This window comes from Mytilus californianus, unplaced genomic scaffold, assembly GCF_021869535.1.
Source record: "Mytilus californianus isolate M0D057914Y unplaced genomic scaffold, xbMytCali1.0.p SCAF_2, whole genome shotgun sequence".
Taxonomy (NCBI): Eukaryota; Metazoa; Mollusca; class Bivalvia; order Mytilida; family Mytilidae; genus Mytilus; species Mytilus californianus.
In genome coordinates this window covers 138,391,289-138,400,907 of record NW_026262668.1, presented here as the reverse complement: position 1 = coordinate 138,400,907, position 9,619 = coordinate 138,391,289, and positions in this window count along the sequence as shown.

The following is a 9,619-nucleotide window of genomic DNA, read 5'->3' as shown; positions in this document are numbered from 1 at the left end:
ATTTAATGTTTTCCAGTTCGTTTGAATATCTGAATACCATGTTTGTTTAAATTGATCTTGGAGAAATGTTCTAACAGCAGTCTTTAACCAAATTTCATTAATACAAGTTTGAATTAACCATAATAAGATAACCAGTTTCATTAAGAATAGATTCTATACATTTCATCCATAAAATTTAACATTAGTTCCATGAGATAAACTAAAAAAAAACATTAATTTGTATGTTATAGCTGATAATTTACTGGGATTGCTAAAAATCAACTTTGCCCAGTAAGAAATCATGCGTCGGAACTTTGATATCTAAACTAATAGGATAACCCTTATGAAAAGAGAAACTTTGCTGCAACCTTGCGGTAAGGTTGTAGCAAACTTGTGGCAATCTCTTTACTTCGCCAGAAGACCTGAAAGTTGTTCACAGTGTTCGCCCCTAGCAGCGACCTTTCGGCAAACAAATGTAAAAGTTTGCCGCAAGTTTGCCGCAAACTCTTAACTTTCTTAAAATTGAAGGAACTTTGTAAACAAACTTTAAAGCAGTCCTAAAGTTTGCTGGAAGATCGCCGCAAACTTTATAACATACTGAGCATGCTCCCTGCACTAAAATCAGACTTCCTGCTTCTTTAAATTTGAAATAGGAGGGAAGTTTTAATGTTGGTGTTTTCATGTAAAAAGTAAATGGATGTTATATATGATAGATGTCCGAGTTATATATGAATCAATTAGTTCCTGAAACAGGCCATGCATCATTGACCATCTCTTTGAAAGTCATTTTAAACATTTTTTGCATGTTAATTTGTTATTATTGGTACAAAATTTATGTCAAAGAACCCCCATTTTGAAAATAACAATTGTGTTACACCCTTACTGCTCTTAGAGAAATATCATTACAGTTGTAAACTTAAACTTTGTGGATAATGACGTTTTGCAGGAATAGTCAAATAATTTGTGTAATTCTTTATTGTTAAATCACATTTGATCAATATTTTAGATATAATTTTATGCTTAATACAGTATAAATGTTGTAATGCCTTAATCCCAGTTTCTTTATAATTGGCTTTATAAAAACAGATATGTTCTTGATTTTTTTCATACATATGAATCTGTTAAGAAATAATCAGCTCATTCTGAATTCTGCACTGAGTAAATTAATAGATATACATGTACCTATATTGGTTTTTTTTTGTGGTCACAGTTCATATTTCTCTCTTTCTCATTTCTTTAAAAATGAAATTTTGATCAGCAGGTGAGCAGATAAATAACAATTATTGGTCATAATAATTAATACAATTTAAATATTGATCCATATATATATATATATATATATATATATATATGTGCATGCATGTTTTGAATGAGACGTAAAGTTTTGAAAAGAATTAACAGAAAGGTAGTCACAGGGCATCATTATCATTTGATTTGCCAGAAGTTCACCGTAAACTATATAAGGCTTTGAAAGTTTGCTGGAAGTTCACCACAAAAATTGCCAGAAGTTCGCCACAAACTATATAAGGCTATCTAAGTTCGCCAGAGGTTCACCACAAATAGTCGCCAGAAGTTCACCACAAACTATATAAGGCTATCAAACTTTGCGGCAAGTCTGCCGCAACCTTCATTTGCATGGTAAAAAGTCGCGGTGAAGTTGCCGCAAACTATTTGCAGCAACCGTAATGCAGTGTTTGCGGCATATCTGCCGCAACATTTCGCCAGAAGGCTGATTTTTCAGTAAGGGAACGTCTTTGAACTAGCTTTCAGTAACTGGGCGTGCTCTTATTTCGGTGCTTTGTTTCTTTTGTTTTTATGTTAGTTATGTTTATGCCTTGTTGCGATCTTTTGAATTAAGCTAATTGCTACTGATTTTTACAGTTTGTTCTAATGTTGTGTTGTTACACCACTGACCCAGGTTAGGGGAGGGTTATGCGCTCACAAACATGTTTAACCGTGACATCATTCTTTAAGTGCCTGTCCCAAGTCAGGAGCCAGTAGTTAATTGGTGGTTCATGTCTGTCATATTTGTTTTTCGTAAATTGTTTTGTTATAGATAAGGCCGTTGGTTTTCTCGTTTGAATTGTTTCCCATTTTACATGCCAGGGCCTTATAGAACCGACCATACGGTTTGTTTTTTTATTCATTGTTGACATTCTAAATAATATGTAGATCTATGATTTAGCTACCCCATGAGCCCGCGAGTTGTGATAAATCTGAATTTTAATGACATTGCACAGTTGAAGGCCGAACAGTTGCCTTTAAATACGTACATCCACTTCATATGAACTATGGTGGATAGTTGCATTGGCAATCATACCACATCTTATTTTTACATGACATAGTATAGTGGTATTCGTCACCGATGTCCATCGAGTCACAGAGATGACACACTATTTCGCTTCTTAGTTTAAACATATTTTATTTGCTAAATCTAATCAAAATGGATGAGACAGAAGTAAATCATACTTATGAAGTCTTCGCCATATTACAATATAAGTATATATACAACAATAATATTATGAGCATGCATGTAAAACGAACAAATTCATAAGATATTACACGAACTATAAAGAAAAAGAAAAAGAAGCAAATCATATTTTCTGTGATGCCATGATGACTAAGGTTTTGATGACGATGATCGTCCGTGCCAGTATAAATAACGCTTTAAGAAGATACTAATCAAAGTACTGAAGTACTGAACATCGGATGACCGCAAGTTCTTGTGGATGGTCAAAAGCACTTGTCACAGAAAAAAATCACATCTCTATACCTGAAACTGAGGTTAATGTACAGAGATATATTTTTTTCTGAGACAAGTTCGTGCGTGGATGATGAATAAATGACATGAAATTCAACCTCACCGTAATAACTACATGTATTATATTGTAGTGATACAAATCAGTATACACTGGTTTGTTGTTATATATTATATTAATATAACAGTTACATGTATATATATAATTTTCATCAATTTGTATATCATTCTAATTCTACTATTCTAATAATAGTGCAGTGCAAGTGCATGGTGGACACTCCTCTGTAAAAATTCGATTTTTCTAAAAGATTGGATATGAGTAGGCATTCATATTTTCCCGCAAAAACAATTACAGAGTTACCGGTCCTTGCCGGGATTGTCGCAAAACGTTCTTGAGATATTCTTCCGCATGCTTTAACACAAATTTTCGGTACGTGTGCATAGATATTATAAATGATTTTTTACTTATATATATATATATATATATTTGTAGGACTCAAATCTATGGTGGGTTCCAGATCTATGGCAGATTTCTAATCTATGGTAAATATGACGTCACAAACGCCAAACAATCATAAATCTATGGCATTTTTTTGTTTTCTCCAAATCTATGGCAGATTTAATATTAGGTAATTTTTCTTGGAAAAAGAGTAAATTATAACGTCACAAGAAAATAACATCATATAAAGTCCATGCCGGGGCTAACGATGACGGTTTTGTTATATAAAAGGAAACAAAAAGACCAGTTTTCAAGGAACCTAATACATAAATTAAATTATATTCCAGAATTCGAGTTTACGGTAACGGAAATCCCTACAAATGAAAAGATGAACTCATCTGATTCGATTGAAATAAGAATACTAGCGAAAAAACTCATATAGTAATTCGATGCAGCAAAATCGCTAGTGTAGTCAATTTCACGCAAATGAAATTTCTTTTTGACGTTTTCGGTGTTTATGTTTCGTGTTTGTTTTCGCTCCTTGTTTTCTTGTTCTTGTGTTCCTGGTGTTGCCCTCTTGCTTAATTGTACGAGTTATTACTGTGCATTTTAGTTTGGTTTTTGTTTTTCTTTTTCTTTCGTACAATTTTTGTTATGCTATGCTGTTTTCTTGTTATTTTTTTTACCCCTATGGTACTCTTTAATTTTCTTTTAGCATAACCTGTACTATTGTAGCAAATAATCTCACTTGAAATTAAAAAACTAAAAAAAATATTTCATAAACTTCTAATAACTATTTACACCATTTTCAGCTAAAATTAGGTTCAATAACTGTACTGTTGGAGAAATAAGGATTTTTTTTTAAATGCCACGTTTTTGAGGCAAGTCATTGTTCATTACAGGAATTAAATCGTCATTATTTAAAAAAAGATTAATGCTGATATAAGTATTTGGTTAAAGTTCAAACTGATTAATTCTTTTTATACAAACTGATTTTTGAGTTGTTAAAGGACTTGGTTTAATGAAGGGTCAACCAGGTACCATGCACATAGTATAGGAAATGCTTATTCTCCCGGGGCACATAATTTCACTCCTAAAGGCTTTATCAATGTAATTGAAAGTGATATTGCTTAAAAGCAGCTAGCTTTTTGGCTACGTGATTAAGACATTTCGACTTATTTGAAGAAACTTTGAAATCATTGGTCAGACATGTACTGACTAGTCCTTCATTTGCAGAAAATCTGCCATAGATTTTAAAACTAGAAATTCACCATTGATAAGGAAACTAAAGATTTGCCATAGATTTGGGATGGCACAACGTCATTATTACCATAGATTACGAATCTGCCACAGATCTGGAACCCACCATAGATTTGAGTCCTACATATTTAACGACAAAATATTTTCATATTATTAATTTATGTTCTAAACAAAAATATTTTTATCAGTATTCATGGAAGAGATGTATTTATAACAAACGATAAGGAATGTTAGTTTGCACTCGTTAGTATCCGCGTATTTATCATGTTTATAGATCGGTTACAAACCCAAAACGAAAGTTACGTAATGGAAATCTAGGCGATAGCAATACATCGGAATACTCTCACGGTCATCGCGATGTAAAAATCTGTTTGCCCTTTTAATAAAATATTGTACATGTTTGAAAATTAGGACTCCGAGATTTTGTTCATTCGAAAGTTCAATGTCTCCGCAAGTTAACAGTTTCAACGGGTTATGGAAAGCCACATGGGACCCCACCCCCCACCGACTCCGTGCAAGTTTTATCGCAATTGAGTTAAAATAATATTCAGTTTCCTCGGACCGTACAGATAATGCGTTGCAACTCTACTCACAGATCTTGAATTTTTCGGTAAAATACATTGATATTAACGAAATTGGGATTATTCTATGGCAGTGGTTATTTTCCGGCGCCGGCTAAACAGAAAATATGCTATTTTGCCAGCTCTAGATAAGTGGAAGCCAATTTTGCCAGTAAAAACGATTTTTTTTTTACAGATATGCAATTCAAAGATCTGAATATCATGTCAAAAGCAAATTTAATTTAAACATTTCTTATTTTGAAGCTATGTGATTAATTTTGTTAGATTGTATAATGTTTTATCAAATTTATATGCAATGAGATATTTTACTTTTATTTTTTTGTAACATATAGTTAAAAATCTAAGGGTTTCTTCTTATGCATTCATGTAGCATAAGTCTAGACTGTGACTGATTTTAGAAGTAATTTCAACTACATGTTCTGATGTTTTCATTACAACAAATGGATGCTCAATATTTTTATTTTTATTTTTCACAAATTCTTATTTACACTTTGACTAATAAATGTTTTTAAACGATTGTATGTATCTCAATATTGTAACTGTTTTCTTATTTAACCACATTAGCAATACTTTTATGCTGACAAAGCACATTTTCGTAGTACTTTTCAAAAGTGAATATTAAAGTTCACTTTTTCCAAAAAATCGACAAAATAACAAATTCACTATATTGCCAGCGCCGGTAAAATAGCCATTGCAGTAGAAATATGCTATTTTTTCCGGCTGTAATTAAAGATATTTTAATCAGAGCCGGCATTATCATTTAAAGAAATGTTGAGATCTGGTGTCTCCATATTTGAAAAAATAACGCAAACCTTTTGCGTTTTGCGTTATATAACGCAAACATTTGCGGTATAACGCAAACCTTTGCGAAATAACGCAAACATTTTCGAAATAACGCAAACCTTTGCGTTATAACGTAAATATTTGCGATATAACGCAAACCTTTGCGAAATAACGCAAACATTTGCGAAATAACGCAAACATTTGCTTTATAACGCAAACCTTTGCGTTAAACGCAAACTTTTGCGAAATAACGCAAACATTTGCTTTATCTAATTTCTTATTTAAGATTCAAAGGAAGCAGCAGTTATAAATGGAGGAGGCTGCATATATTAAATTTTATCCCCCTTTGTACTCATTGCAAAGTAAAATGCTTGAATATTTAGAACATATCATTGACTAATAATGAGTAGGATAATAGATATAAGAAGATGTGGCATGAATGTCAATGAGACAACTCTCCATCCAAGTATAACAATTTCAAAAAGTAAACCATTATAGGTCAAAGTACGGTCTTCAACACGGAGCCTTGGTCCATACCTAACGGCAAGCTATAAAGGGTCCCAAAAATTATATACATTATAATACATGTATATATATTTACAAAGAAAATTGAGTAAATTGAAGTTATATCGAAGAATATAAAAAATCAACTCTGCTAATACAGCTATAGCCAAATATAAATATACTTCCAAAGTAAGCTTTCGTTTGAGGATTGTGTAAGGTTGGTTAGATCCAAACAAGCTACCTTTTTGCAGTAAAATGAAGATGTTTTATTATTAAAATTATGTTCTCTCCATTCAAATTTCTACCCAAGCATGTTAAAAGTTACTTCACTAGATTGAAATGAAAATTCTATGACTTTCTATCAAAGAATCTTTATCATATTCTTGCATCAAAATTTTTAAAAAAAGTTTCTTTATTAGTAATTCATTTTAAAGCAGAAAGATCATTTTGTCTATTTGACTTGCTAGTTTCACAATTGTATGACATTATTTTTGCTCTTTCAATTAAAATATGCCTATACCATATCTATTTTCTTGTTAAATTATATACTTTTCTGATGCACAAATCATTCTTAATTTATGTATAATGGCACTTCAAGTATTCCCTTATTCCTATGCATATTTATTATAATGATTTGGCCTTGTATTTATGGTTCTTTTCTTATCTAAAATCACAACCGAAATTAATGACAGACAGACATATATACAAAACTTAATGAATAATTGAAATCAAGATGTTTGCGTTATTTCGCAAATGTTTGCGTTATAACGCATTATATCGCAAATGTTTGCGTTATATCGCAGATGTTTGCATTATTTCGCAAAGGTTTGCGTTATAACGCAAACACAGGAAGAAATAATTAAAAAAAAGTTGTGTGGCGCTAATACGCTTCCGTAGGATTAAATGACGTGAGCCATTTTGTGAACCTTCAGGTCGCGGTCGATCACAGATTTAATCTGATCTCCATCGTTACAAGAATATAACTGAATGAAGTGTCATCTGCAAATAGCCTACACAGCGATGTAAGCTAATCATCAATATCATTAATATATAAAATAAAAAGAAGAGGGACCAAAACAGATCCCCGACACATTACGAAAGGAAGAGGAAGAATTATGCAGTACTACTCTTTGTTTTCTATCATGTACATAATCTTCAGACCACTGTAATAAGGTTCCATTAATACCATAGGCTTTCAGTTTGTGAATAAAACCTCTATGCCAAACTTTGTCAAATGCTTTAGAGAAGTCACAGAATACAAAACAATTGATTTCTTTTTTTCCAAAGAGTTTAAGATGCAGTTGCATATTTCTAATATGATTGATTGATGAATATTAGGAATAAATCCAGACTGATATTCATAAATTAATTTGTTAAAGTGTAGATGGTTGTACAAATGCTTTGAAACAACTCTTTCAATTACTTTTATCATAGGTACTTGGGGACACGACAATTTTTTTTAGCCCTCCCCCTTTCTTCCGAAATCAGTCATTATTTTGTTTTCTTTCAGTTCCAATTATTTTAGCATTTTTCTGTGTTATACCAACAAGTCCATGTACGGATTTTTTTCTCACCCCTACTTAAGTTATTTCTATGTCTTTCAATTTTGGATATAACGGTTTCTGTAGTTGGTACATCTTCAATTGATGACTTCTTATTAGATACACTAATGAATTGTTCATTCATTGCTTCTGCTCTGTCATGGTCGGTTTCTGCTGGTAAACCTGCCTTAGTCTTTAGTGGTGGTATACTTTGAGAGTTCTTTTTTTATATCACACGACCCAACAAGCCAAGTGAGCTTTCCTCATCACTTGGCTTCTGTTTTCCATCATCGTTGTCTTTAAATTTTACAAAAATATTCTGCTCTGAAACTACTGGGCCATGTTTAACCAAACCTTACTCCTGTAAGTCATCTGACAGTTTTGGTTAATCTTGGGGTATTAAATTTAAAAACAAGAGTGCACACGCTGAAATGTCTCACCTGTTTTACCATGTTTACTGACCATTGATTTTATGTTGAAAATCTTAAAGATAAAGGTTTTACTACAAGTATCACATAAACTTTACATTTTTAAAGATCAATGACAATGAGGTCAATGTCAGATAAAAACTGTCACACAGACATGTACACCTTGCAATTATTCCATACACCAAATATAGTTCACCCATTGCTTATGGTAATTGAAAAACAGACCAAAACACAAAAAATTAACTTTAACCAACGAACCATGAAAATGAGGTCAAGGTCAGATGATACTGGCTAGACAGACATGTACACCTTACAATCATTCCATACACCAATGATAGTTAACTTATTGCTATTAGTATTTGAAAAAACAGACCAAAACACAAAAACTTAAAATTGACCACTGAACCATGAAAATGAGGACTAGGTCAAATGACACTTGCTAGACAGACATGTACACCTCACAATCATTCCATTAACCAAATATAGTTGACCTATTGCTTATAGTACTTGAAAAACAGACCAAAACACAAAAACTTAAAATTGACCACTGAACCATGAAAATGAGGACAAGGTCAGATGACACTTGCTTGACAGACATGTACACCTTACAATCATTCCATACACCAAATATAGTTGACCTATTGCTTACAGTACTTGAAAAACAGACCAAAAAAAAAAAAAAATAACAATGACCAATGAACCATGAAAATGAGGTCAAGGTCAGATGAAACCTGCCAGTCTGACATGGACCCCTTACAATCATTCCATACACCACATATTGTTGACCTGCTGCTTATAGTATCTGATCTTATCCTGTAACTTTAACCTTGATCACTAATCCATCAATTGAGGTCAAGGTCAGGTTAATCCTGTCTGATGGACATATAGACGTCGAAAGGAATCCATATACCAAATATAGTTATCCTATTATATGTACTCATAATAAGTGAGAAATTCACATGACAAAAAACTGTAATTATTTTCAATCAGTTGCTGAACCACGAAAATGAGGTCAAGGACCATGGGCATATGTGAGATTGAAACTTTGTAACATAAGGTATCTGCATACAAGGTATGAAGCATCCAGGTCTTCTACCTTCTGAAATATAAAGCTTTATACAAATACCTTAAGCTGCCCCAACCAGATAGTAATACCTACGTCTTGCATACTGCGACTTTCGTTGCAGGCGAGACAAAAACATGTCTTAAATGGCAGACATGGCTAAAAATAGAGCAAAGTGGTAAAATGTAAGTGTGGTCTATTATTTTGAAAACCACTAAAAATAGGGAAAATCTGACCGGGGAGAAATATTCAAATTGTTGAGCTTTACCTAGGATTTATCTAC